This window comes from Tamandua tetradactyla, chromosome 10 (genome assembly GCF_023851605.1).
Source record: "Tamandua tetradactyla isolate mTamTet1 chromosome 10, mTamTet1.pri, whole genome shotgun sequence".
Lineage (NCBI taxonomy): Eukaryota > Metazoa > Chordata > Mammalia > Pilosa > Myrmecophagidae > Tamandua > Tamandua tetradactyla.
In genome coordinates, this window is record NC_135336.1 from 59,446,510 (window position 1) to 59,474,509 (window position 28,000).

The following is a 28,000-nucleotide window of genomic DNA, read 5'->3' on the forward strand; positions in this document are numbered from 1 at the left end:
ATTCTAATGAAGAAAGAGAGATTGTGACTGATATGTTCAGGCACTTAGTGTAATAAAGAGTAGTGTTTTGAATATCTCCTCCCTTCCCCAGTGACCCAGTCATTCCCACAGGCTTCACTTCTAGGCTTCCAGGTGTCTTTCAACCCTACAAGGTCTGAGTCCTGAGATTCTTTAAAGTAATTGACCCTTACTTCCCGGCAGAAGTCTGGGAGTGGTGTTGGGTTTACTGCCACTGTATTTAATAAGAAATAAAGGAGACTAAAACCCTTTAACTGATCTTTCATTTAAATTGCAGAAATGATTTCTGTTAAATCACAATTAAACAATCAAAATAAGCTTTCACCCAGAGGGTAGAGAGCCTTAATATTGTTAAATCTATAAAGAAATAAGCTAATTTATAAAACAAAAGATTAGCATTTTTATCTGCCATGTATTTCTTAATAACTGCTTCAGAATATATCAGATCTAATTGTGTGAAAAAAGTCAAATCAATGTTAAAAGGCTAAAAACAATATTAGAAAAGTATAGCTAACAAAACGCTAAACATAGGAAATTCTTGGAGCTTTTGGATCAGTTGAAAAGACAAGAAAGTAGGTAAATACATGTTTGGTGTAGTCAACTGCAGTTTATGCCATGCTTTATTTTTTAAGCATTAATATACGAGTATAATTTCAATTAGAATACTATAATGAAACTGAAGGGTTTGATTTTGTAATTGAGACAACATAGGTCACTCTTAGTGGTGGGAATTATGCTTGACTTATCATCTTCCATATAGAACTCTGGGCTATTTAAACAACCCCTTTTATTGCTCACTCACTGCTTAATTATCTTATTTTTTGCAGAGGTCAACCCTACTCGGGTTCTACAGAGAGCAAAATAGAATACGGCTGCTGCATCCTCCTTCCTTTGATGGCTGAGAACATCTCTGGTCACTCTATAAAGATGTCGAGTGGAAATCTGCAACTGGCACTATATTCTGCTGTGGGGTATCACACCCTGATTCCAAAGAAATGCTGACATGTGGAAGATTAGCATGAAGGTGGGAGAGAGAAAGGAATCAGGCCAGTAAGTCCTCAACTGGTGTATGTGTTGAATATTTCATGGGTAATTGCATATGGGATTGTGTTTTTTTCTAAGTATGTGTAACATCTGGTTCTTTTTTTCACTGAAATCATCTGCAATGCTTTTTTCTACTTTAGAGCAGCTTTTCTATTGTTTCATAAATAATTTTGCATTTGTACCAAAGGCATTTCTATTAATTCAATATGGTACATAAAAGCATTCCATGAAATGGATTTGAACATATTGTTTATTGATTTCTCAACTTATTGACTTTATGTTCATCTTTAGCCAGCGATCACATCAAGTTTTGTTTTTTTTTTTAATGTTCTTCTGGACACAGAAATTAGAGGTTGAAGAAAATCCCTGACATTTATGTCCTTTTCCCTTTTTTGTTTAGTGTTTAGAAGGCCATAATTTGGAAGTAAGAGACAGAATTTAAGGCTGCTTCATTTTTGCAAGGAAGAAACATATGTAAGTGCTTCTGCTGCTCTCTGCTTAACAAAGAAACAACATTGTTGTAAGTATCTGAGGCTCACCAGTAAATGATAGCCCAGCATAATGACCCTGTTCCATTTTAAGATTAAATTTTTGCCACTCAAATGGATATGAAATGGATCTGAAATCTTTTTGAGTAAGTGGGAAGAAAGATGGGTTTAAAGCACAATTTCTTGGTTTTATATGAAGAAAGAAATTGAATTTTTTAGTCAATTTTATCTTAAATATGACTTCTTTTAACACATTCAGTCTTAACTTAGACTATGATCCAAGATGAAGCCCTCACCCCGTGCTCAATGATCAAACTGAAGGCACCTAGAGGATGCTTGCACTATGTTTCTATCTTCATGGGAAAATGTTCCCACCATTAACTCAAAATCAGTATGCCGAAAGCCAAACTCGACATGTTTCCTACTAAACCAGCATTTTCTTAAACTTCCCTTAATTTAAATGCCATGGTCTTCTATTGATCTATTTGCTCCAATCCCTTCTAATTGGATCAGAAAACTGGCATACTGATTGAAAACATTTTATGCCCACCACATGTATATATTTATTCAAAAAACACCAATTTGTCTGCTCAAACATCTTCAATGATTCTTTGCTGCTTAGAGGGATGCATAGATGTTTAAGTCTGGCATTAAAAATTCTACACAATCCAGATATAATTTACCTCATAGTGAGCTCCTTTCACTGTGTGTATTCACAAAGAAGCTTCATGGTTGTAGAAGTGATTGCTATATTTGAGTTGTACAAGACGTCTTCAAATCCATGATTCTGTAATTCATGACTCTTGGTCCTTAATTCACATTATTACTGACACAAACTTGTTTGTTTAATTGATATGCATATCATATGCAAAAAGATGTTTGGGACATATTTTCTATAAATCCAAGACAAGCCTGACTATCAAAGCTCATTTTCAATTTGACCACATTCTTTCCTAGCTAACCAATCCCACTCATTTGACTCTATGTAGCAGTTATGGTCAGAACCACTTATTTAGCATTAAAATTTGTTGGCTTGAGTTGCTTTTTAATTTTTCCATTGACATGTGAAAAATTAGATTGTAAAATCTTTGCGTAAAAGGTTTATGTCTTCTTTTACTCTGTCTCCCAATATTTTGTACAATCACATAGCACATAGCACTTCGCATATAAAAAACACCCACTGGATGTTTGTTGATGTTTGTTGGTGATATTGATGATCCTTTAACTTTGCCACCTATGTGACTCCTGATCTGTCTTCGTCGCCCAGCTCAAATCTGCCCACTGCACCCAAACCCTTTGCCTGACTAGGAAGCCAAAGTAAATTCTACTTTCTTGGAAAGTACTTTCATATTTTTTAGCATGTTTCAACTTGTCTTTCATTATCCTATAATGTTTTTATGTGTAGCTCTTGCCATCACAATTAGATTATAATCTCTCTTTCACTCTCTCAAGACTTCTTTCAAAAATTCACAATTCTGGGCATAAAGTAAGTACTAGTAATAAGTATTTATGATTGACTGGTAACTTCTCTGTAAACATATGTATCTTTTGCCAGTCCTCAGATGCGTAGACAAATGAAAGTGTTATGTTGTGATATAAGCGATTCAATGGCATATCTGGAAATTAACCAGAGTGTATATGAACCCATAAAATATGCTCCATAACTCCAAGAAAGTATGTCTGCCTACAACCTGAACTGAAGATGTGCCAACAAGTAGAAAGATTAAGATAACTTCTCCCCACTACAGTGTGCCCCTTCTGGACTCTGCTCCTTACACATTGCCCCTGGATATGTGAAGCTTGGCACACATCTATCAGGCAATCCACAGAACCTATATATAGAGAGAACATAATTCAAAGACTGGAGGACACATTGCCAGATTAGCAGGCTCCATCGCAGTAGTTCCAGGCTTTCCCAGTGACTAAACACACATTTTTTTGCATGACTTCACTCAGTGGTTTGTGCCAAAGAAAGACAACAGAAGGAAAAATCCTGTGTAGACAGCTATGCCAAATGGATGTGGCGCCACTGCTACCCAGGAGCCTTGGTCCTAGTAAACCAAGGCTATGGAGACAGCCAAAGGGTGGGACAACCCAACATAAATATAGATAATATTTGTGGTTTAACTCCCACACAGTTATGCAGAAGGCATTATGGTTTGCCTTACAATTTGATCTGGTATTTTTTAAACTACTAAGGCATAAATAAAACCATGACCTAAATGCATAAATAGGTGTCTCTGTCCACCATGTGCTAGAATAGTATCTCAGGGTCTCAGGACTAAAATAAACACAATTTCTGCCATGTGCTAAAACTCTTGAATTTTGCCCAACTGAAAATTAGGCAAAGCATGAGTATTTACTACTAAAATTAACTTTTGTTCTCTCTCCTTGTTATAGCTATGGGCAAAGAGAGGAAAGATGAGCAATTATACAATGCTTATAATTGATAAAAGAAGCCAATCTAGTTAACTCGCTGTAGAAAACCAGTTTCTCTCCCCTTCCTCCTGCTTATGGCAAAGGGAATTTGTATATGAAGGATAATTACTTCAATGGTCTCTTATTTTTTATTCTGTAATATTTTGTATGGTTATATGTAGAGAAAAAATAATAAAAGAACAAACATCTTCATATATAAACAAGTTTTGATTTTTTAAGCTTATCATTGTTTAAGTTATTGTGAGGATTTTTTTTCCAAAAGAGAAACTAAGCATTAAATGAAAAAAAAATTCAGAGATGAACCATAAACATCAGTTAAGTTAATAGATTAAAAATAAGAGTATTCAATTGGTATTTAGTTTTGCTCTGAGAGAGTGAATAAATACTTTTTCATTAGGAATAAGTTCAAATTATATATGTGATTTTCTAGAGCAAAATTAAAATTTTTCCTACAAATTTATAAGTAGTTGGATAATGTATAATATCTCATTGACCCATATTATCTGGCTAAATTGGTACTCATTTTTTGAATCTAAAGACATACCAAAAAAGATATAAAGAGATACCTTTGGATCTAAAAATACCTAAAAAGATAACACTGTTTTTTTGGTGGCAAGTAATGTGCACACCTTATCTTTTCTAAGGCCTATAATAGCACAGTCAATGTTGATATTTCTGTGCAACAGATTAGTTAATTAATTACCACAAAACTGGTATAGTGGGAAAAGTGCAAGCTTTGCACCAGACAGATGGAAGTGTTGCAAACTCTTCATAATAGTATTCAGCATATCACATTATTTCTCTGAGTCTTAATTGTTTCAGCTGTACAGTGGTGATAATAATTTGCAGCTTTATTGAGATAATTTATAAACTGCCTGGCACAGGCCTAGATAACTGGTAGTTTTTATGATGGATTTTAATTTATTATTATTATTTTTTTGCATGGGCAGACACCAGGAATCGAACCTGGGTCTCTGGCGAGGCAGGTGAGAACTCTGCCACTGAGCCACTGTCACATCACCTTATGATGGATTTTTTTTTTTTTTTTCATGAAAAGAGATTTATTAGTGCCCATTAAATGGCACATTCAGAGGTACTGTTGGTTTACCCCATGGGATCCAGGGGTCAAATAACGATTATGAGCTCTGTGGAGTTTTCCCTTGCTTACTTTGTTTTCTTCCTCATGTTGGTTTCATTTTCCATGTGGTGGGAAAGATGGCTACTGCTATCACAGGAGGACAAGCTTAGAGTTTAGCGTCTAAAAGGAGGAAAGTCCCTCTCCCTCCCATTTTCCATATATCAAGTCTCAGGCAAGACACTGATTGGCCCTGCCTGGGTCATGTGTCCAGCTCTGGCTCAATCACTGATTGGTCAGCCTGCATTACGTTTCTCCCTTCTGTGTTGGGTAGGCCCCATAGAGTGGGGGTTGGAGTGGGTTCTCCAAAGGAAGGCATGTGGGTCACAAAACATGCATGTGGTATAGGAGTCTTATATTCAAGTCTATTAATCTTTTCTTAAAAAAATATTTTTATTGAATTATCTTCACACACCATACAGTCCATCCAAAGTATGTAATCAGTGGCTTATGATGGATTTTTAATCAGAGAAACCTATGCTTAAATCCCTGCTGAAATTAATTGCTTTATGTGTAATTTTGAGAAATTAACTCATCATTCCTAATTTCAGTTTTTACAATAAAAATGTATCAATAACGCTTGAATTACAGAGATAGGTTTAGTAACTTTATAAATATATGGACAAATCAATTGAAAAACAGTCCTATTAGCACAATCAAAAAAAGGGAAAGAAAGAAGTCATGCCATGAAAGTGGGGAGAGCAGGAAGTCAACCTGAAGTACAAGGCTGAGAGCTCATTCTTTTTCTTTTTAAATAGAAAAATCCAAATTTTGTATTATACAAACTAAAAATTCTAGAAAGTCATTCATGCTTTTTAATCGTCCTTGACTTTTCTTCTGGATTAAAATATTTCCTAATTTTTCAAGCAAAAAGAGTAGAGATTAAGATCATGGTTACATAAACAATGTCTGGGAACCTTCTTTAAGAAGTGAAGTAAAATTTGTCCCATTGAGTTGAAATGAGGAAACATGTAAAAAATCATCTGCATTATCTGAAGAGATTTGGTTCTCCAATATGCCTCACCAAAATAGATATGGACTATAAAAAAATCTAAGATCCTTAACTTGCACCTTCAGAATTAAAATTCCCTAAACAAAATGTTAGAAATATGCAGAATGGATTTTTCTCTTGAGATAAATAAGATTGTTTATCTTATTTACACCCTACCTTCACCCACCCTACCTTCACCCCCAGTTTTCTTCACTTTTAATCTTGTTGGCATTTCTCCACTTTTATGCTTTGGAAATATTATTTCACTGATGCACACACATAAAAATTGTCATTTGGTGACTGTATTCCTTCACTATGTATTCAAATTACACAGAGAGGAATAATATGAAAATATGTAAGTGTTTCTAGACTTGCAGAGATGAACTGATTGAAACAGGAAGACTTCTGCAGTTAGCCTCAAAGAAAGCCCTTCTTTAAGCTGAACAGATATTCTACTAAGTGTTGCTGAGGGAATTCATTCTGCTCAGAACTCAGTCATGCTTTCATACCAATTAAGATGATGGACTGTGTATTTAATAAATTTTCCACTTGTGAAAGAAAATATATATCACAAAACAACAAGTCTCTAAGGCATGCCTTTATGATATTATAAAAACCTTTGAAACACTTAGTGACAATAGGACATGGCTTTTTGCCTTAATGATTTTGAAGCTATGCTTATTTTATTCTTCCCAGTTGGTACACTGTAGTATTTATACTCAACTTGACTTAACCTCTGGGCAATTTATCAGCAGGAGGAGGCTTACATAACAGTGAGTGCTAACTTTAATGGGAAGATATTATCAACATTGTTATTAGTAATATTTATATAGTGTAATTAATGTGCTTATTTCTAAACTGTGGTTAGCAAAGAGATCCCTGCCCTGAGGATCTAGCTGTAAGAATTGTTTGTTAGAAATCACATTTAGTATCATTTGGGCCAAGTCATGCAAATCTTCTCTATTTGTCTTTCTGATGGAAGTAGCCAGTAGCCAGTTCCTTGACTAGGTGCATTTAATGTAGCCTGAATGGAACACACTATTTCTGAATTGCCTGATCTTGGTAAGGATGAAGACTAATTCTGGTTGTTCATAAATTGTCATGGTTGAGTTCAGCACCTGGAGATAGACCATAATTTATAGTTCACAACAGGACAATTTGGAAAGAACAAGGGAACCCTGTAAATAATCAACCTGGAAGAATGACTTTCAATTAGACTGTCTTATGTTAACCCGACATTTTTGTGGTTATCTTTGTCTTCTGTTAAACAATATCATAAACACTTGCTTACTCACCTCCCCTAATAATCAATCATGTTGAGTCTAATATAGGAACTTTCAGGACCACCTTTTACTGATTGTGCAACATTAAAATTTTAAATCCTCTAAGCATCAGTTTCTTCATCTTCCAAATTTTAATTATATATAAAGAGCTTGTTATGGTACCTAGGAAATACTAAGTGCTAAAATTGCTGATAGCAATTATTATTATCACCATTTCCTTGAGTATCTCCTAATTGGAGCTAGTGGTCCTTTCACAGAGCAACCAAGTGTATGAAGACTGCAGTCCGTGACACTAGGATAATAAGGAGGAGATAAACTCTGGATTGGATTATTTTAGAGAATATTTGCATCTTTATACAGTATTAAAAGGCAAAAACAAAGAAACAAAAGAAAAGATAAGTAGAAAGAAACCCTACCAAAAAGCAGATAAAACATTAGGGAAATTCTATTGCTTTTCTTCATATTCTCAGGACATGTGAGAGTTCCAAAACCTGAAAGGGTTGACCCTGGGTAAAAACAAACAAACAAACAAAAAACCAAAAAAACAGCTAAGGTAAGCATATCACAATTCATGGCTAATTCTAGCATATATTTCCACATGTCAGTCCATACTCAGATCACAGCCCCAACTCTGGCTGACACTTTTCCTCACACACAAAGTTTTGGAAACTGTTTCTATATTGGCCTTTTTGAATATTGCCTTCTCTTTTTTTTGAGGATATTTGACTTTTTTTTTTTAATGTATTTCGAGACCAAGTAATTGTCAACTCTTAGGCTGTGAAGTCTACTGCTCAAAGCTTCTACTTCATTCTTTCCCTTATCTTTCCTTTCCTGCTCTTTCTCTTGCACTAAGACAATCTATCAGGAGCAGTGTAGCCAAATGGTTAAGAGCATGACCTCTGAGCTTGATTCTGGATCTAACATTTACAATCCAAAATGTGATCGAAATTTATTTAACTAAAATTTCAGTTTTCATATATAAAATTGGGTTGATTATACCATCTCTTATGCTTCTTAAGTACATGACAATGCATGCACTGAGTAGTATGTCTAGCATGTAGCAAGTGCTCAGGAAAAATTGCTACATTTATAGTTGTTTTATGTCTCATCCCATTAGATCACTTTTCTGTTTAATAAAATGATGCCAACTATAGTTCAAATATTCTATCAATTTTATGATGGATCATTACATTATACAATACTAAAAGGAAAAACAGTACTGCTAATAATAGTAATATCAGATACTATAGATTTTCATACATATTCCAATTGCAAAGTTTTTTTTTTTTTTTTTTTTTTTTTTTTTTTTTTTTTTTTTAAAGGAAAGACAGAGAGAAGGAAGGAAGGAAGGAAGAAAGGGAAACATCTTTAAACATTTTCTTGTTTTTTTTATTGTATTCTGTTTCTCCGTTTTTGTTACATGGGCTGGGGCCGGGAATCGAACCGAGGTCCTCCGGCATAGCAGGCAAGCACTTTGCCCGCTGAGCCACCGCGGCCCGCCCAAAGTTTTTGAAATATAAGTGATACAGCAGTAAGGTGAAATGATGTCCTGAAGCGTATGGCAACAGGGATGAACCTTGAGGACAGAATGCCAAGTGAAGTAAGCCAGACACAAAAGGATAGATACTGTATGCTTTTGTGACCTTGGTAACAGTAAACTCAGAGACTTATAATACAAAATAAAGGGGATCTACAGATACATAGAAGTTAGAGATGGGTGAATGGTTATTTAATGAGATTGAATGGATAGAAGTTGTCATGGTCAGGTTCATGTGTCAACTTGGCCAGGTGGTGGTACCTGTTTGTCTGGTTGGGCAAGTGCTGGCCTGTCTATTGCTATGAGGACATTTCATAGCATTAAATCATGATCATGTGGACTACATCCACAGCTGATTCTGTTCGTAATCAGTCAAGAGGTGTGTCTTCTTTAATGAGCGATACTTATAAATAAATAAATTTCGATCACATTTTGGATTGTAAATGTTAGATCCAGAATCAAGCTCAGAGGTCATGCTCTTAACCATTTGGCTACACTGCTCCTGATAGATTATCTTAGTGCAAGAGAAAGAGCAGGAAAGGAAAGAAAAGGGAAAGAATGAAGTAGAAGCTTTGAGCAGTATACTTCACAGCCTAAGAGTTGACAATTACTTGGTCTCGAAATACATTAAAAAAAAAAGTCAAATATCCTCAAAAAAAGAGAAGGCAATATTCAACTTAATCTAATCACTGGGACCCTTTTTTTTTTTTTTTTTTAGAGAGAGAAGGAAGGAAGGATAGAAGGAAGGAAGAAAGGGAAACATTTTTAAACATTTTCTTGTTTTTATTGTATTCTGTTTCTCCGTTTTTGTTACATGGGCTGGGGCCGGGAATCGAACCGAGGTCCTCCGGCATAGCAGGCAAGCACTTTGCCCGCTGAGCCACCGCGGCCCGCCCTACTGGGACCCTTTTAAGGAGGATTCAGAAGAGACAGGCTCTCTTCCTGCTTCGGCCGGCGAGCCTCTCCTGTGGAGTTCGTCCAGACTGTTCGTTGGAATCGTCAGTTTCACAGCCTGCCCTACAGATTTTGGACTCTATATTCCCAAGGTTACTTGAGACACTTTTATGAATTTTATATTAAGAATATTTCCTGTTGATTCTGTTTCTTTAGAGAACTTTAACTAATACAGAAGTGAAAGCAGTTCTTTAATGGTTCTATAAATAATATTGCCATATTGATGGGGATCATGATTGAAAAGGGTTATATAGAGCTATGTATCCCATTGATTAACATTACAAATATAATAAGTTCTGACATGAACTACTTCAAGAGTATGAATCTTGTACAAAGAGCTTGTAACATCTGAGTATAGGGGGAAACTACTATGCATGCTATGGGCTATGTTTAACAGGAAGACATCAACAGTACCAAAGCAATAAAAGAAGTAAATAATTGGGGGGCGGGAAGAGCAAGAGTTAAGTAGAGGTTTGGATTTTCTATTTGGTGAATGTGTGTTTACTGGTTTTTTTTTTCACTTGAGAGCAATGAAAATTGTCTAATATTGAGAGTGTTGATGGTTATGCCACTAAAGGAGGATAATGTGAGACATGGTCTGTTGACTTTGGACAGTATACATGATGTCCAATGGGTGGGGGTGGCTGAAGGATACACTGACTGAGAAGTAAAATGGCAAACTGTGGTGTATACATATGATTGAATATTGTGCTGCTACAGAAAAGAACGAAGATCATGAGGCATGCAACGATGTGAATGAACCTTGGAGACATTATATGATGCAAAATAAGCCAGAAACAAAAGAACAAATATTGTATGGCCTCATTTAAAAAATACTTATAAGAAAATTGGGGCCTAGATTGTAAACTTTCAGTGTTATTTCTAGATTTTGAGAGGCTGTGCTATATGTATATGTATATATATATATATATATATATATAACCTGGTATTTCCTTGGAAATTTGGGTACCTGTGTGACACCTAAGACTCAGAGTAGGAGTTCTGCAAGTATGAAAGTCAGCATTGCCAATACAACAACCGTTAAAGAGATTGAAAAAGATCAGTCTTCAATTAGAGATAAGAACAAAGCTAACTGGGCCAGGACTAAGGTAAATCAGAAAAAGGGGTAAGGAGGACATTGTCTGTATTTTGGAACTTCACCTACTAGATGAGACCAAAGGAAGAGAGGATTATTTTGTTCAAAACCTAAATTTTCTGTAGCACATAATCTAACTCAACCTGTCTGAATAGATCATTTAAACAACCCAAACACATGGAGCCCAGAATAGGAATGAGGGCTTGTAATTTTGTATAGTTTAATGTAATACTCAGATACATCCCAGAGTATGTTGAACAGATAATTAAAAAGTATTGGCAAAGTCCCTTGAGTGATGGGGGAAAAATATGTAACTATTAAACTTTACCATCGGGGAAATCCCTGATACTGTCTCAAACATTAGGGACTATCAAGTCAATAGGCCAAGCCCTTGATCTTGGGGATTACTCTTGTGAAGCTTATTTATGTAGTGAAGAAGCTAAGCCTACTTATAGTTATACCTAAGAGTTACTTCCAGATGACCTCTTTTGTTGCTCAGGTGTAGTCTCTCTTGCTTAGTTCAAATATGTAAGTAGAATTATTTCCCTGCCTACTATGTGGGACATGACATCCAGGTGTGAAAGTCTCCCTGGAAACATAGGATATGACTCCCAGGGATGAGCCTGGCCCTAGGACCATGATATCAACATGCCTTCCTGACCAAAAGAGGGGAAGAATTGTAACAAATAAGGCATTTGTAGCTGAGAGTCCAAATAGAATGGAGAAGCTACTCTAGAGGCTACTCTTGCGCAAGCTTCAGCTAAATATTGCTATTTATCATGGTTTGCCCAACCTCAACCAAAATCATTTCTGCCAATCCTAAAGAACATCTAGGGCTGTATTTGAGATTCTGCAAAGATTCCTTACACTAGGGTAACTTTCCAGAAACCTGCAACCTCTAGATGGGTCCCTAGAGCAGAGAAGTCCTGAAATGCTGAGGGGTAAGCCTCTCCAGAATATCAACTACTTCCTTCCCCCTACTCCATGTTATTGCAGCCCTTTCCAACATGTAAAAGTTAGAAGCGGCACAGCCCAAATACCCTTAAAGATTGGGAGAAAGGTCAAAGTAGAAGGTGGAGTTATAGCAAAGAAGACAGGATTTAACAAATGAGTATGACTGCTGAATCATTATATTGATATTCTTATAGTCTCCAGTGTCTTGCAATAACTAGAAGCAAAAATGTAAAATTGTGGAACTATCACTCATACCAAACTTTGAAATCTGTTCTATAAATAATTGTTGTGGTGTGCTTTGAAATTTATTGCTTTTTTGTATATATGTCATTTTTCACAATTATATATATATAATATATGTGTATATATATGAAAAGTATTTACTTGGGATCAACAAGTGGAATGCTTATTCAGGTGAAACCATCTATTTATTTATTTATTTTTCTTTTTTTTGTGAAACCATCTATTTAATTAATGGAAGCAAACTAGAATATTTTTCTTAAACTTTGATATACATGAGAATCATCTGTGGATCTTGCTAAGTTTACAGATTATGATTCAGAGAAATCATCTTCTGAATTTGATTCTGGTTCTGGATTGAGCCTGAGATTCTGCATTTTTAATAAGCAAACAAGTGAACAGGTGATGAAGATATCGCTGTTTTATTGTTTCACGCCTTGAGTAGCAAGGAACTAGAATCCTAGTCTCCTAGTGTCCTAGTTTGCTAGCTACTGGAATGCGATATACTAGGAACAGAACAGCTTTTAAAAAGGGGAATTTATTAACTTGCAAGTTCACAGTTCTAAAGTAGGGAAAAACGTCCAAACTAAAGCAAGTCTATAGAAATGTCCATATTAAGGCACAAACAAGAGGTTACCTTCACTCAAGAAAGGTCGATGAAGTTCAGGGTTTCTCTCTCAACTGGAAAGAAGCATGGTGAACACGGCAACATATGCTAGCTTTTTCTCTAGGCTTCTTGCTTCATGAAGCTCCCCCAGGGGCACGTGGTGAACACAGTCACAGTTTCTCTCTCAGCTGAGCACAGTGTCATCTGCTAGCTTTCTTTCCTGGCTTCCTATTTTATGAAGTTCCCTGGGAGGTGTTTTCCTTCTTCATCTCCAAAGGCCACTGGCTGTGGACTCTGCTTCGTGGTGCTGCAGCATTCTCTGCTCTCTCCAAATCTCCTTCATTCTCCAAAATGTTTCCTCTTTTATAGGACTCCAGAAACTTCTCAAGACCCACCCAAATGGGTGGAGACCTGTCATCACCTAATCCAGTTTAACACCCACTCTTGATTAAATCACATCTCCGGGGAAATTATCTAATTACAGTTTCAAACATACAGTATTGAATAGGGATTATGCTATCTTTATGAAATGAGATTTTGATTAAAACATGACTTTTCTAGAGTACATATATCCTTTCAAACAAGCACAATCTGCAAAGGTCTCTGGCTGTGCAGGTTCTGTAGCTCTTTCCAAAATGGTTCCATTTTAAAGAGCTCCAGTAAGCAACCCCGCCTTGAATGGGTAGAAACACACCTCTATGAAAATCATCTAATCGAAAGTTACTACCCACAATTGGGTAGGTCACATCTTCATGGGATCAACTAAAAAGCTCCCAGCCAGCAATATTGAATGAGAATTAAAGGACATGACTTTTCTGGGGTCCACCACAGACTCAAACTGGCATACCTAGCTAATGGAAAATTTCCGATGACAAACTCTCATCACAATGATGAAGTTATTTTCAAACTACTTGTGCCTATACCTGGAATATCTGCTGAATCATACCTTCTTTCTTTGTCTTCCTCTTTTTCCACCTCTCTTCTCTCTCTCTCTCTCACACATCTCTCGCAGTAATACATGCCATGCACACACACGTGCATGCGTGCACACACACGCACAGTGAACTGCATTGTTTACATGTGAGCTAGACTTTTTTCACCTATCTTAATTTGTTTCAGGATGCAAACAATCCTTCTCTCTTGGAACAGAAGGAACAATGAACTGTTCATAGAGGAGAAGTTAATTTGAACAATGCCATTCGTTTGATAATCTAATAGAATACAAGCTTTTTCAGAACTAGCATAGTTGGGGTTAACAAAAGTCCTGCACTCTTTTGAAAGGTTTGGTTTAGCAGCATGATCATCAGTTGGCTAAAACCTATGGTATTTAACTTGACCAACAGATGGCAGTAGTGGTCTCTTTTATTCCCTGTTAGAGTAATCTGAAAATTGAAACTAACCTGCTCCAAAATTCTTTTAAGAGCACTCATCAACTTTCTCTAGTTCCCTTGAGTTCTTGGCTGAATTTAAAATGTTATCTCACTTTTTGAGCACAGGACCACTTCATCACTCTTATTAAATGTAACTTTATTTTCAGTAGATATGTTACCTACCAAGCCTATATTTGCCTGATTCAAATGGAAAACTAGGAGATCATGACTCACAATTTTCTAACATGCATAATGTTTATTTTATGCATATGTATATTTTGGCTACACTAAAAATACATTTATTAAAGCAAAAAGTAGAACTCACATTTTTGAAAGTTACTTGCATTTGCAAATGAATCACAGAATATCATTCACCAATCTCTATCAAGATTCAATTTTTAGAGCCATATGGTTGTACATGTAAAGTATATTCAGCATGTTTCCATCTATACAATTCCAAGAGTAAATGTTACTTTTATTAATAAATTTTTGCATGATATATATCTACTGAAGCCGACCCATACTCCTTCTTCATAACTTATCTTCTATATTTTATTTGATAGAACAACATTTAAATATCATTTTGTGGACTTTCAGATAAAAATACAGAGAAAATCTCTTGATTATCAATATCTACATCATTTTTGTATGTATATATATATATATATATATTTGTTTGAGCATTCTATAATTATAAGCATTTATATATATCAAACTGTTTTCTACTTAGCTACAATTTAACTGTGAACCTTCATCTGTGAGCAAAACATGTACCCAATAGCCTTCAATTTAATATCACGATATGTTTTTATACATTTTTATTCTCTCCTATCAGTTACCAAGTGAATACTTATAAAGTACCTTTATGCTTTCCCTAACTCCTGCTTAGAGCTCAGGAGTAGAGAACTTCTGTTTCCAAAATTTGCCACGGTTTCATACACTCATCTTTTTTGGGGGGCACTTTCACTTTTGCAAATTAATTCAGAGTTGCAAACAACAGCTCAGAAAGTCTCAATCCATGGATGCCACTTGTATATTTCCACTCATTCTTGAGAATATACAATGGTGCAGCCGCTGTGAAATCAGTTTCGTAATTTCTTCTAAAACTAAACATGCAATTATCAAACAACCTAACAATTGCACCTTTAGACATTCATCCCTGAGAAATGAAAACTTTTTTTCATGTCAAAATGTGTACACGAATGTTCATAGGTGCTTTATTTGTAGTAGTTTCCATCTGGAAACAGCCCAGATTTCCTTCAATGAGTGTATGGTTTAACAAACCATGGTATAACCATCCCATGGAAATTCACTCAGCAATAAAAAGGAATGCTGTAACTTGGACCAATTTCTAGGGAGTAATGCTTAGTGTAAAAGACAATTCTCAAAAGGTTACAAATCATATGATTCCATTTATATAATGGTTTTTAAAAAGGCAAAATTTTAGAAATGGAGGACAAATTAAAGGTTGCCAAAGATTAGGACACAAGGAAGCAAGATGGGTAGAAGGTGGATGTGGTTATAAAATAGCAACGTAAGGGATCCTTGCAGCAATGGAACTATTCTGAATTTTGAGGATGGTACTGGGTATGTGAGCCCGCACATGCAGTAAATTGTGTTGAATACGCACATTAATATATATCCCTAGTACAAGTCAAACTGGGGAAATCTGAATAATATCAGCAGATTTTTTCAATGTCTATATCCTGTTTATAATGTACTACAGTGTTACATGATGTTACCACTGTAAGAAACTGAATAACGAGTACACAGGGTCTTTCTCAATTATCTCCTACAACTCCATATGACTCTGTAATTACCACAAAATTAAGTATTTTTTTATGTGAAAACAAAAAAAGGAGAAAGTTGATCAGACGAACACATTTTTTTCTTCATAAAGGAAAAATAATCACAAAAACAAATGAAAAAACCTGTTCAATGATACTCTTGAGTAATGTTGAAGCACTTATTGTAACAGTAAAATGTTACTTGTATAGATAGCCTTCATAGATTATAAACATATCCTATACGAGACTTCGTTTTAGCTTCAACAATAATTCTAAAAGTTGCATGGAGTTTTTCATTAAACTATACATTGGGGGCGGGCCACGGTGGCTCAGCAGGTAAGAATGCTTGCCTGCCATGCCTGAGGACCCGGGTTCAATTCCCGGTGCCTGCCCATGTGAAAAACAAACAAACAAAAAAACTATACATTGGAAAGTTCAGGAATCTTGTCCAAATGCCAGTAAGTGAAAGAACTAAGATTTAATTCCAGGAATTTTGGGTCAAATATTATGCCTAGGATAAAATAAAGATATTTCTATTTCAAATCAACTCACTTAATAAACAAAGGAAAGATACTATTGATAAATGGCAATCTCTGAAATAACTGCTAAAGAAATTTAGGTATGAGGATTTTTCAGAAAGAATTTTAATAGTAAGTTTTTTTTACAAAGGTAGCAGGGAATTCATTGTATGTTATCGTATTGATATTGTGACTTAACCAAAATTTAGAGTAACTTGCAGTCTATATGAGCTAATGTAAGGAGAAAAAAATTTCCTCAACAGAAGGTCTGTCCTTATGTCTAAATTTCCACCATTCAATATACTACTTTTATTTGTTTGTTTATTTATTTATTTATTTATTTATTTTTACATGGGCAGGCTCCGGATATCAAACCCAGGCCTCTAGTATGGCAGGCGAGAATTTGGCCACTGAGCCACCATTGCACCACCCTCAATTTACTACTTTCGATTATAGTGCTGAACACCCCTCCAAGAAAATAAAGTTCCCAAAGTGTGACTAGTCTCTTCACATATCTACCACCTGGGAAGAGTGGTACAATAAATCAGAAAAATTATTTAGTTTACTAAAAATTATATGTTTACATTAAAAGAGTAGGACTTTAAAGAAATTAATAATAGGACAGATATGTTTGATTCAAAAAAGGAGCCAAAACATGCCCATAAAATATAGTTTACAAAGACAGTCCCAATGCTAGGACTTTAGCTCTTTGATTCTTAAAATAGAGCTCCTGACTCCAAAAATCTAAATGTCTTTTAGGCCAATAAAGTGAAATTTCCAAGAATTTCATTGGTTTGTACTACTAAGGGCAAGATATTTACAGTTATGGGAATTTAGTGAGATATGGTCAGCTGAGGGCAATTACTAATCTCTTAGGTATGGTGCTAAACCTACTTTGCACAACTACTACAGACATTCACAGACCACTGGAATTCCCAGTTTTCTGGAAATACATGCTGTTTCATGAATTATTTTGATCTTCAGTTGGTTAGGGTCCTTAATTTATATTCTTATATACATTTATGTGTATGTATGTGTGCTCAGTAACAATGAGCTTAAGTTCTTCATTGTCAGTTTACTCTATTGTGTTTTGTTTGATTAATCATAGAGGGTGAAAGATGCATATATTGATATTATAATAATTAGAATTTAAGAATTGTATACATTGTGGTTAAAATATGAATCATCATATATCTGTTGTTAACACAAATGTATGCATCATCTTCAATCCCTACCTATCCCTATGAATCTGTCCCACTTAAACCACTTAAAATAAAACATAAAATAGCTAAAGATTAAAATAAAATTATTGACTTTTTATTTAAAATGTATAGGACATTGTTTTTCAAAATAAAAACAGGTAAGCCTGTATTCTTCCCTCATAAATGAAATAATTATTAAGTTAAAAAGTTTTTGAAATAAGTTGTTAGCTACAAGTTTATTGCAACATCTTTATTTTATCCCTCTTCTTTCTAATGGAAAATTGGAACACTTTGAGTAGGCAGATCTCTGGGTCCTTTTTCTAGTTTGCTAGCTGCCAGAATGCAATATACCAGAAACGGAATGGCTTTTAAAAAGGGAAATTTGCTAAGTTGCTAATTTACAGTTCTAGGGCTAAGAAAATGTCCCAATTAAAGTAAGTCTACAGAAATGTCCCATCAAAGATACTCAGGAAAAGATAGCTTGGTTCAGGAAGGCCAATGACGGTCAGGGTTTCTCTCTCAAGTGAGAAGGCACATGGCGAACACAGTCAGGGTTTTTCTCTCAGCTGGAAGGCACTTGGTGAACACGGCGTTATCTGCTAGCTTTCTCTCCTGGCTTCCTGTCGCATGAAACTCCCCAGGAGGCATTTTCTTTCTTCATCTCCAAAGGTCGCTGGCTGGCGGACTCTGCTTCTCATGGCTACGTTGTTCTGCGCTGCTCTTTCTGAATCTCCCATTCTCCAAAATGTTTCCTCTTTAATAGGACTTCAGAAACTAATCAAGACCCACCCAAATGGGTGGAGACACATCTCCCCTAATCCAGTTTAACAACCACTCTTGATTGGGTAACATCTCCAGAAGATGATCTAATTACAGATTCAAACATACAGTATTGAATAGGGATTATTCTGACTTTACGAAATGGGATTTAGATTGAAATACAGCTTTTCTAGGGGACATACAGCCTTTCAAACAAGCACATCCTTCAAAGAATGGTGGTGGTTATAACTTTTGAAACTTACCTGGCTTCCTGCAGGAAGTCAGGAGGCAGCATGAAGTTACAAATTCACAAAGACTCAGAGGAAGAGGAGGCCTGCAAACAGACAAGGGTGAACACAGTGCAGTGGAAGGGCTATCTAAGACAGACATAAATGACCTTCAGATGTGCAAAGGCTGTGTCCTACCCACCCCATTCTAACCTTCCATATTTTGTTATAATCTACTCTTTGTAGATATAATCTAATGCTTGTCCATTAGAACGTGAGATAGTTTATGGATATAGGAAAGAGAGATTTACAGTCCAGATCAGGAAAGTTAAAGTGAATTTTGATGGAGAAAGAGGATGGTTGCAGAAAACATCCAGGACTGAGTACAATATGGCAATATCAGAAAAAAAAAAAAAAAACTGTGTGCATATATGTAGATGGTTCTAAAGCAATACATCTGGGTTCATGCATTTTTTATGGAAAGGAAGGAAGGAAGGTAGAAAGGGAGGGAGGTTGGGAGAGAGGAAGGGGACAGATCTCTGAGGAGTATGCCAGCCATCCCTCAGTATTGTTTTCTCTCAAGCATAAATCTCCAGAACTGGCAGTGGTTTTACATTATTTTAAACATATTATTAGAAATATACTTCCTGCATCACAAAATTGACAAAGCCAATCTATAGCAAAGGGCAGTTAAGAAGGATGTTTAATGACAACTTTCATATACAATGTGAAATTGTATTGTGATAGAACCTTTTATTGTGAGACCGCTTATCAAAGGGATGTCCTATTAGAAAGTAATGAATTTACTCTTCTCCAGGGAAGGAAGCTGCTCTCAAGTTAAGCCCAGATCATTCACCTTTGAGCAGATAGCTTGGTCCTTATTAATTATACCCATGTTGACCAGGCAAACTTGCCCTATAGTGAGTGTGTAAAGAATCCTTCGTTTTCCTAAACTAAACAGTCTGAAATCAAGTTACTTTGAGTCATGGGGTGAGGCTATTCAATTTGAACGAGGAACTCAGGGATAGATCCTCTTGGATAGAAGGGAAAATACCTCCCCCATTCCCCTCAGTCCACTAAAATGGAAAACCTCAAGAAGGTTGAGGTAAATGTGACTTGTGGCCTGGCACTGGTACCAAATCAGAAGAAGAGAAAGGAAGAGAGGAAGGTGAAGGAAGAGTCCAGACCCTTAAACTTTTTCGAGTCATGCTGCTTGCTAGAAGTTCAGGAGCTGAACAAAAAGTGTTTGCTGTTGGGAGTTAGAAAACATGACTCATGACTATGGGGCTCTGTAACCAGACTGATGGAGCCTAACTTGCACACATTTGTTTCTTTAACAACTGTTCCAGGTTGAGAGTGGCCTCTCCTTGCCCCACTAAGCAGCCTTATACCATGCTGGAAGGTTTAGGCAATGAAATAAAAGAACTTTAACTTGGAGGGCCCTGGATAATCAGTCTGAAGGCTCTCCTGATGGAGAAGGAGTTTACAAGTAGACTTCAGATGGTGCTGCTTTGGGGGCAGGATGTTGACCCAACATCTCCATACACTGGAAACCAGTTACAAAGATGAGTGTGCTACTTCAAATACCCGATTTAGGCAAGGCATATCTATTTCTTAGCATAACAGGGAAGAACTGGATTGTAATTGGGGAAAATGCCACCAAAGATTGAATGAAAGCTTCCAGGGCTCTGGCCTTTTTTTTTTCCTTCCAGCTCTGCTTCTTCGGTGTGGTAGTTTCACTTTCACCTACTGCTAACTTCATCAGGCAGTTTCCAGACTCTTATTTTCCAAGCTTTGTTGCACAGGGAAAATGAAGCTCATTTTCCCATCTTTAAGATGAAAAAAGAAAAAGAAAAAAAAAGCTGGTAGAGAAAAGCTCTGATTGGTATTGTTTGATTTGTCCCTAGACCAGAGTTTCTCACTTCACATTATAGATATACTGGGTGGGATAATTGTGTGTGGCGTGTGGCTTTCCTGTGCATTGTAGTATATTTAGCAACATCCCTGGCCTCTACCCTGTAGATGTCAGAAGCACACACTAACCCCCCATCCCTACTCCCAATGGGCAACCAAAAATGTCTCCACATTGCCAAATGTCCCCTAGTAGGTCAAACTGTTCCCTGATTAAGAATTAAATCAGTTACTGTGACATTATATATCAGAGCAGAGTGGTGATATGGGATGAGAGGGAAGATCAACCCCCCACTTTATTCTGAACTAGGTAGACTTCTCAATTTCAGTCTTCTGCATACTTCAAACCTTCAGCCCCCTTTTATTATGTAGGTTCTTTCCAGACTTCTGCACTAGCACATTCCCTTGTCTTTGTTGTCACATTGTTATCTTATTAACATGGAAGGATATTTAAAAGATTTGGATCAGACAAGGAATAAGAATTGGGACTGAGCTCCCATTTTTAATATTTACCCAAATTGTAATATGATAGCATGCATATTCAGGTAATTATCTCAAATTTAACACAAGACAAATAAATAGCTATTATTGGATTTATGTATTAACATTTGCTTTGATGAGAAGAAAAGTCAATTATTCATTGTTGTCAATTTTCTTTATATCGAGAAAAATAAATTTCTTCATTGGTTAAAATGAGGGGAGCATAAGAAGGCCTACTTCTTTTAACTGTTAAGGTTAACAAAATAATTTAATAAAGTATCACAGACTCACCATCCGTTTAATTTTCCATATTCAAGACTGTTTATTAAGTAGGTTTGTAAGATCCTACTTGATTCCTTGTTCACTTATTTTACAAATAACGGTCTTACTAGCCTATACCATAGCATTGCCCTGTGATGTCTATTCATTAACCTTAGTGAATAAGGACATACAAGGAGGAGAAATAGGTAAGCCCTAGAAATCTGACTCACTGGCTTTATGGAATCAAAGGAAAAAAAAAAACTGACTCACCTAAAAAGTACTCAGAAAATGAGCAGAGCATGTGCTTTGTCCTTGAAATTTCTGCTATTCTCTTGATTTATAAGCAGTCCAAAGAAGGATCCTATAAATTAAAACATATACTCCTGCATCTTAATTTTTATACAGTCCCCAGTGGTAGATTTACAGTCATTCAAGACCTACTCCATCATAATTAAATTGTACTTGTCAGCTTTTTATTGCTATTCTTGGAGATAAATCCTTATCTCAGAGGTTCTTACAGTGATTATCATCATGGCCTCCTGCTTTTATCACGGAGAGGGGATTCTGACAGAACCATAACTCCTACAGATGTTGTATGCCTTACCTTCAGTGTCAACTTTTCATCACCACACCATTATTTAGTTATCTAAAAATATTCAGATTGTTTTTGTTTCTTCAAAGTTTTCCAGAGCTGCTCTCCTCTTCCTCTCTCTTTCTCTTTTTAGTCTCTTCTCCAGAAAAATAAATGCTCAGTTTTTCTTGATCTTGTTTTTAATGACACAACTTTCCATTCTGCTGTGTTTATTTGAAGTTTGTTTCCATATACTTATGTGCGAAGAATATATAGTCTTCTTATAAATAAGATGGTTTATGACAAAGGATATTTTCTTCTATCCCTAACAGGACCTTCCCAAGAATGAAACTACATATATAGTCCTTTCACATCCTTTTTTTCTCCCTCTAAATTTTTGTTTAGATTGGTGAAACAATTTAGATATAATTTTCTAGAGAATCTTACACCAGGATATTCAAATAATGGAAACCAGTAAATTATATATATTTTTATTTCTAACTTGATATTCTCATTTAAAGAAGTAAAAAGTGTTTTATAAACCTTATAAAATGAGTCTGATAATTTTATATATTTAGACAGTAAGTTATAGCAAATCAAGAACTAGAAGAAAACATATATAATAAATAAGGAAGATTTATTATATAATAATAGATAATAAGGAATATTTGTAATATATTGTTAAAAAAACACTTTTTTAGTTATAAAGTTATAATGAGCAGAAGGGAAATATATAAAAATACTGAAAGATAATTCACAGAAGAAGAAGCATATTTTCACTACTAGCACATGTAAAAAGTAGCATCAATGATAATCAGAACAGTTGAATACCACCTCCACATTTTAAATTAGCAGATATTTTTGAAAATCAGAACAGATAAATACCACTCATCTTTGAAATTAGCAGATATTTTAAAAATAAGTATTCCATGCTGACAAATTAATAAAGTTTTTCTGAAAAACAATTTAGAAATACCCTTTGTTCTATTAATTTCTCATCTGGGAATCTATCCTGAAGATAAACATATGTGTAAATTACAGTAATGTGCAAAGAGGTTACCTACAGCATTAGTATAGGGACAATATAGGAGGAATCTGAAGTAAAATAGAAAAGGAGAAGGGTAGAATAGTCGATTAATTTTTTGGTATAACTACTAAAAAGTTGGTTACCATTTTTTAAATGCTCAGAATCATTGTCAATCCAAGAAATAACAAATAGCACTTAGATGATATTTTCTTCTATTGAGTTTGCCAAAATCAAAGAAAACAAATGAACATACAGGGTGAATAACAAAGTACCATTGGATACCATATGTAAAAACGGGCCCTCTATACTGCTGATGGGAATGTCAATTGTTAAAAACTTCCTGGAAAGTCATTTGGCACTTCTCATATCAATAATTTAGGAATGTTCCTGCCTGTGGTTTACTAATTCCTCATCTGGAAACTCATTTCAAAGAAATAATAATGAATGTGCACAAAAATTTATCCATAAGCATGATTACTTGGATTTATCATTTTAAAAAATTAGAAACAACCTAAAGTATCTGTTTAACAGCAGGAAACAGATTAAGTAAATATGTCCGGTTAATGAAGTATCATGTATTTAATGGATGGAAATATGTGAGATGTATATTTTAAAGAGAAAAAAGCAAGTTATAGAACAGTATTTACAATATCATCTCATTTGTATAAATTTAAAATTTTCTAAGCTCTGGGAGCTTAGAAACCACATTTTAAGAGTAGTGGGATTGTGGGTTTTACACGGTGCCTTTGTGTGTTAAGTTAAACCAGCCTTCAAAAGCATCTCATTTGCTTTCTTGATGTTGTTCACTGACTCAAAAAGGATTTTGTCACAATTGTCATTTCAGATATATTTGCAATATTGGAGTAGATGAAAACTTGGAGGCTCTTCCTATTCAGAAGTGGGGAGTACCCAGAAGGAGACTTTATGTTCTCAAGAAGACACCTGAGGGTGATACGACAGGGTGGCTCAGTGGCAGAATTCTTGCCTGTCATGCCAGAGACTCAGGTTCGATTTCTGGTGTCTGCCCATGTAAAAAAAAACAAACCGAGTTTCAGATAGGAAATAAGAAGTTTTTATGTCTATAAAATTTAGTTTTTGTACTTGGAAACAAATAAACATATAATACAATTCTTTCTGTTATTGTATAAAAAGTAGTGCTCAATTGTTAATATCTGAAAACTACAGAAACACATTTTTAGAAATTCATTAACTCTGCAACAAATTAAAAAAATAAAAATGTGTATATATTTTAAATGTTAGACTAAAAATTACAACGTTTTATGGGTGTAGAGATTGCTTGATTATAAACTTGGTTACACATGAAAAGCATTAGGATATTTTTCTTAGAAATAACCACAAGCTGGGTTCTGTACAATATCATCACAGTGTTGGAACTTCTTTGCCTGCTCTGGCAAATCTGTGGCTTAATTATTACGACTCTCAATATGCTATATTTCCTTTAATTCTGCAGCCCTTTCTGTGTGGTCACGGTTTAACATTGCTCTCTTGTTCCAAGACATACGGGTGCCAAATGAACTTCAATAACTCCTCAGAAGACAATGTTTCACTATTCTCACTCTCTGCCCCTTTGCTCCTAATGAAGTCCTTTGTATAAAATCAGGAAGTTGGCAACATATATTTTAGAACAAGCCAGAAGAAGTCTCAGCAGATGCATAAAACAGATCTTTAAGCTTACATAAGGTTTATCTTATTTCTTCCCACAACTTTTTTTGTGGGCAGTTGCTTTACATTTAATAGGGTTTGTTCCTTTGAACATCTCCTTTCATAAACTGAGAACTGGAGGTGTGTACTTCTCATTGAGCCTGTTAACAATGAATCAGGGCTTAACTTGCTCAATGGTATTTTTATGCTCACTTGAGGCTTATCTCATTATATCTAATGACTAGTTTTATGGCATGGGGCTACCTCATGACATGGCAGCTGTGTGGTTCCAGGGTGACCATCAAGAGAGAATATGAGCGAAGCATGGCCAAGATGGGAGCCATATTCTTTTTATAATTTTTTTCTCAGAAGTGACATCCCATCACTTCTGCCATTTTCTACTCATTAGTGGAGAATCAGTAAGTCCAGTCCACACTCAACAAGAAGGAGGGGCATGAATATGAGGAGGCAGGGACCACTGGGGTCGTTTTCAAGGTTGCCTAACATATTCAAAATTTTAGAAACACTGTGTTAGGGGGCATTCAAAACCCAAGTGGGTTGTTTGGATTGTGTAAGAGTTTTTATGTAGACATGAACTTCAGTGACTAGATATCAGGACCTAGGAAGGGTGTAACTCTCGTCACACAGGTGGCATTATAAAGAAGGACAACAATGCCCAGGTGACTGCCAGAGTACTAAGGAAACAAGAACGTATGCTGAGGCCTGGAGACAGGAGAAGCTGTGATTCAGAAGTTAGCATCAGGGCTCTTTGGATCTGAGACGGCAATTTCTGCTTAATTCCATTGTTTTCGTTCAGGATCTGGGTGCAAGGGCGAGACCTGAATCTGGAAAGCTTCACCGTCTCGGCTTAGAGAACCAGACAAGTCAGTGATGAAATGAGTCACGGAACAGTGGCTCTCAAACTTGGCTTGGTATCAGAGTCCCTTAGTAATCGGGTAGGAATACAAAGGCCCAGACCCCACCTCACATCCCCAGGCCTGGCCTCTGTGTGCTCCGTCAACCTTCCAGGTGATTCTCAGACAAACCGAAGTTGGCAAACCACGACCTTAGGAGCAGTGCCTGTTTGTACTCCCCGAGGAGTGTGACATTTGCTGATTCATGACAATTAATCCACTGAATTAGAAGTCCAGCGCTAAATTCTGACAGTTCATGGTAGAAATATAAATGTGCGCCCTTACCAAAAGAAATGAAGCAAAAGATGGTTACAGCTAAAAGCATTGCAGGGAAAGGGCCTGGGCTTTTATGCTGAAGGAAGAAATCATGACTGGCATTGATTAAAAGATTTTGTTTGCTCAGGCTGGCAATACGCAAAAGAGTTTTCTTTGCCAGAAATAATAAAATGGACACCCAGACCAGCATCTGGAAGTTATTCCTAAAGAAATATGGCATAAGCTAAAATTGGACTGGTGGGTCAATTTCTATTTACCCATTTCACTGGTCCATTCTAACTAAAGGTTAATGCAACATAATCTAAAAATCTTCATCCTGGTTTTTTTTTTTTTTTTTGGTGGTCATATCATGTTTTATTTCCAAATCTATTTTTAAAAATATATATTGATAATATTCTAGTACTTAAATGAATTCTTGGACACTGATTAATCTTTCTATTAAGTAGTCTTAGATAAGAGGAATCCTAACATAGAATGTATAATATCTTTGAACCCAAAGGGACATGGCTTTAAATCAAAGTATAACTTTGATATGACTTACTGGCCACAAAGGCTTAAGCAAGTGAATCTGTTTCTCTGAAGTTCTTTGTGTATACATAGGCCACTCGCCTCACTGCTTTGAAAGATTATTGCTAATTTTAGAAGTGAGATAAGCAAGATGTTCAAACCACAGTGGGTGCTCAATAAACTGAACTAACATTATTGTTAATAACAGATACCCTTTAATTTCATAAATTTCAAAATACATTAGAGCCACAACTTATTCAGAATCATGTGCCACTTATACCTCTTAATCTGCATTTCTGATTTTCTGTTTTTAATAAAAATTATAGCTTAGTAGTTAAAAGCACAAAATCCAGATCTTGCCTACCAAATTAAAATCTGGCTTTGCCACTCGCTAGGCAGTGTATTCTTCAACAATCCACTAGACAATATATTTAGCCTCTCTCTGTCTTACTTTCCCCCTTTGCAAAAAGAAAATAATAACATGTACCAACCTCATGGGTATTTGTGAGGATTTAATTAGTATTTGTAAATACTTAAAACAAAACGTGCCATATATGTGAGTTATTAATCATAATTTCTTTTTAAAAATCCATCCTTTACCTCTGCTTTTTACCATTTCCACCAATTTCTGATATAGTTTATAAAAGCAATCATGGACAGAATTACTTTTTTTTCCAGGATTCAGCTTTTGATGGGGTGATGGCACTTTACCTCTCTGAATTATTTTATAGACCTCACCAGGAGTATATGATCCAGTTTTTCCCAGCGTGTGAGCTACTCCCTGGGTGCCAGATACATTGGAAGCTGGAATTAATTATCTAAGTCAAGAGAGTTCCTTCCATAGAATTGTTCTGCTTTCAGTAAACTATTAGTACCCATGTGATCTGAGCATGTGAAGACGCTATCCAAACATAGCTGATTGGCTCTCTAGTAACATTCCTTAGGAGAATTTTGCTCAGCATTGAAATAATGGAGAGAGCAATTCAGTATATTTTTTTCTGGCAGCATGCACTAGAATGTTCTATGTAGTGGATGGCCAATATATGTACTTTAGTTTCCAAGACTGCTCAAATCAGATACCATGAATAGGTTGGCTTTAAGCAATGGCATTTATTTATCAGCTTAAATTTTGAGTCTGTGAAAAAGATCTAAATTAAGATATCATCAAGGTGATGCTTTTTTCCTGACAACTGGCTGCTGGCAACTCTCTACTCCTCACCACATGGCAAGGCATATGGTGGCATCTGCTGGCCTCTCACTTCTCTTCCAGGTTTCATGGTTTCCAGCTTCTTGCTTCCCCGACTTCCTCTCGCTCTTGTTCTTGCTCTCACACTCATTCTCTCTCTAGCTCTTTGCATTCATTCTGTTTATAAGGCACTCCAGCAGCAGAATTAATACCTAAATTGAAAGAGCTACTCACTTAACTGAAGTAGCTTCATCAAAAGAAACTATTCGCAACGGGTCCACACCCCACACAGGACAGGATTAGCTTTAAGAACATAATTTCCTGCGGTATATACAGTTTCAAACCACCCCATTATGTGATTAATGATAACAGTAACAATGGAAAAATTCTTTCCTATAGATTTGAGGTGGTACCACATTATCTCATTTCTTTTTTTCTGGTTGTTTTTCAGAGGTAGTTACTTCAAAGACTCCCTCCTTCTGAAGACAAAAATTATTATACGAGCATTGATGGTGAGAGAAGCTTCTGATATCATAAAATTCATTGGTATGCCATT

General features: G+C 35.8%; 1 long non-coding RNA gene across 2 annotated transcripts in view; it reads left to right on the forward strand.

Annotated features, from left to right (window-relative positions):
- Positions 1-27,995, forward strand: part of LOC143647947 (uncharacterized) — a 66,876-nt gene extending 38,881 nt beyond the window's left edge. Inside the window, exons 2-4 of one of the 2 annotated variants that reach the window (XR_013158269.1) lie at positions 846-1,068; positions 1,463-1,582; positions 27,896-27,995. This is a non-coding gene — a long non-coding RNA (uncharacterized LOC143647947). Of the gene's footprint in view, positions 1-845; positions 1,069-1,462; positions 1,655-27,895 lie in introns of those variants that run through there. The other variant, XR_013158268.1, reaches the window with a different exon arrangement.
- Positions 27,996-28,000: the final 5 nt, after the last annotated feature.